Source organism: Meriones unguiculatus (genome assembly GCF_030254825.1).
Source record: "Meriones unguiculatus strain TT.TT164.6M chromosome Y unlocalized genomic scaffold, Bangor_MerUng_6.1 ChrY_unordered_Scaffold_23, whole genome shotgun sequence".
Taxonomy (NCBI): domain Eukaryota; kingdom Metazoa; phylum Chordata; class Mammalia; order Rodentia; family Muridae; genus Meriones; species Meriones unguiculatus.
The window spans coordinates 12164306-12167543 of NW_026843709.1; the positions used below are offsets into that span (position 1 = coordinate 12164306).

General features: G+C 43.9%; 1 non-coding gene across 1 annotated transcript; it reads left to right on the forward strand.

Annotated features, from left to right (window-relative positions):
- The first annotated feature begins 404 nt into the window (after window positions 1-404).
- Window positions 405-512, forward strand: LOC132651718 (U6 spliceosomal RNA). The gene has a single exon (XR_009589301.1). It is a non-coding gene; the product is annotated as a U6 spliceosomal RNA (small nuclear RNA).
- The last annotated feature ends 2726 nt before the right edge of the window (window positions 513-3238 follow it).

A 3238-nucleotide genomic window follows, 5' to 3' on the forward strand; every position in this document is an offset into this window, starting at 1 on the left:
TTTCTGTTGATCTCGGTCTCTCTATTTCTGAATATGTCTCTCTAGCTCTCTCTCTCTCTCTCTTTCTCTCTCTTTCTCTTTCTGTATGTCTCTTTCAGTCTCCCTCTCTCTGCCTGTTGCTTTTGATTCAATATGAAAAGCTCTCAGTTTTGGTGAAGGACTACAACAAGATAATTGTTTGGCAAGATGACATCACGGATGGTTACTGTAAAAATATAAGCAATGTCCCAATTAAACAATTTTTGTTCAAAGTTTGACTTGGTCAGGGAGCATTTTCACAGAAAATAATTCGCTGACTGAGGACATATCTGTCCTTTAACAAATAATAATTGAATGTGTGATAATGTGAAACTCACAAGTCAAGGACAAGTGATTTATTAATGACCACCTGAAAGAAATACATGGCACTCGCTTCAGCAGCACATATTCTAAATCTGGAAACAACACAGAGACGATTAACATGGCCCCTGCGTAAGGATGTCACACAAATTTGTGAAGTGTTCCATATATTTTTGGAGAAATTGAAAAAAACACAAATACATGAAATTGTGTAGAGAAAAAACTTAGGGAAGAAAACAGGAACTACAGAGGTAAGCATAACCAATAGAATATAACATATGGAAGAAAAATCTCAGGTGTGGAAGATACAATGGAAGAAATAGATGCATCTGTCAAAGAAAATGTTAAATCTAAAAAATAATTGACCCAGACCATCCAAGAAATTCAAGATACTATAAAAATACAAAACCTAAGAATAATAGGAATAGAAGAAAAAGAAGATTCCCTCCTCTAAAGCCCAGAAAAATATTTTCAATAAAATCATTGAAGAAAATGTTCCCAACTTAAAGGAGAGGCCAATAAGTATATAGAGGTCTACAGAACACCCAATAAATTAGTCCAGAAAAGAAAATCTTCAGGGCTTCCAAGATGGCGGCAGCTGGTGTGCATCTTAGCTGAAGGGAAGAGGACCCACAACACGGAAATTGGTGAGTGAAGGGGCTGATCAACCCAGAACAGAGTTATCTAGACTTCCAAGAAGAAAGACTAACCATGATCTGAGTCCATCTAGAATCATATCATGGTAGACTCCTCCAGGAGGAGACACCCCGAGAGGTGATCCCCAGGCACTTCCTGGCACCCAAAACCCTACTCTCTCTTCAGAGAAGGCAGGAGGCATCCATCAGAATCTGCCACACACCACACTGTCTTTACCCCAGCCCCAGCTAGAGCTACAGCTCTTTCCCACCACAAAAAAAAGATGGGGGCTGAGAAAACCTAAATCTTTCAGGCACTCCCTGAACGCTGCCATAACTCAGCTGCAGTGAAGCAGAAGGATGAATAGGCACATAGCTGCTTCCCAGTGACTGGACTCCAGTGCTGCTGGCTGCTCCTAGCACACAAACTTCAGCTGGGGATCCAGGACTGTGGACATTCAACACATCCTGAGATTCTCCTGGGTCCAGCACAATAAGCCCTAGCAACAAGTCCTAACACCAGCAGCCCCCCAACCACTGGCAGAGAAATGTCCCAACCCCTTCTGGCACTCCCCTGAGAGCACCACCATAAGCTTGCCCTAGCAGAGGGGAAGGTCAGAGGGGAAGACAGAGAGGCAGCCTGCCAAAGGACACAGCACTCCCACTCCAGCTCAACTAGTGGCCTCTGGCAGAGAAACCCAAGCTCTGGATCTGAGGACACTTAGCCATAATCTCTCAGAATCAGCAAATATAGTTTCTACCACCAGGCTGATTCTGGCAGAGAGGGCTGGGCCTGGAATCTGGGAGTGAGAACACTCAACCTAACTCTTTCCAGCACTACCCCTGGACCAGTCAAAATAACCCCTCCTGGCAGAGGGAAAGGACAGAGAGGCAGCACACAGGAAATGTGGACACCGAGTCCTGTGGCCACATTACCACAGAGTTGAATCTTAGCCTACCCTTGAATTTTTCCACAGCAGGACCAAATCAGAGAGTAGAGAGCAAAGGGAAACCCTGTGCATTCCAACTTGTCCTGAAAGAGAGTGAGTGAGCATTCTAGGGAGAGTTTGCCCCAGACCCAGGACCTCTCCACAGAAAAAAACAGATGAGATCCCTACCACCCACACCCCTAGTGTGGGCATCATAGGGATTCTTGGGATAGCGACCCCAACATTGAAGCCTCTGCCTTGTGGGTTCACCAGTGTATTCCAGGCAAACAATCCCTGGATCTCAGACAAAACTGCATAATAGTGGCCTGCAGGCCACTGCAGTAGTCAGAGAATTACGCATGCACATTGTGCCCACTAAAAGCACATGTGAATAGCACTGGCATCACATTCCTTATTTAGGCAAAACTGAAACCACAATGCACACTCCCAAACCAGTGAACCTCTCTCATCTTCCTGAAAAAAACAGTCCAGAAAAGAGAGACGATCATAGCCCGAACTTCTCAAGGAACAAACAGTGAGGTTTATAAATAACCAGATGGCTAGAGGCAGACATAAGAACACACCCAACAAAAATCAGGACATAATGACCTCACCAGCAACTCCATAAAACAATGGACACTTCAATTCACTAGATATAAAAGAAAATGACCTTAAAAGTTATCAGGACGGGTCTGATGCTCTTTGGGTGGATGACACCTAAATGAACATAGGTACAAAGTCCCAATTTATTTCTAATATCAGAGATCAGACCTCTACTCTTGCCTGATGTGTCTAAAACAAAAAGGAGAAACTGTAGAGAGCTGCGGAATGCTATGGCTTAAAGATGGAGCTGGTTTCCGCCTTCCACCTTCCCGATGGTGAGTGCTCTCTGTCACAAACAACTCCATATTTGGCTAAGGCTGGGGATCTGGCTTGCTTCCGTGTATGTGGACCTATCTGCATTGCCCACGTGGCACGCCTGGGTTGGCTACCCAGAGGCTATTTAAGCTGTGGGCTGGCTTTCCCCAGGGTCCGAGGATTGTTCAAGGTTCCTGAATAAACTGCATTGAAAAAAAAAAAAAAAAAAACTATGTTTCTCCAGCTATTAGAGGCCCATAAAGATGAAATGAACAAAGCCCTCAAAGAACTAGCCAGAGAAATCTAACAAAGAGGAAACAAATAGAGCTCTCAGAGAAATGACCCTGAAAATTGAGGCAAACAAAGAACAAAGCTCTCAAAGAAGTGTCCACACAAATGAAGGCAAATAAAGAAGAAAGAAATAAAGCTCTCATAGAAATACAGGCAATTATAACCAAAGAAGTAGAGGCACAATTA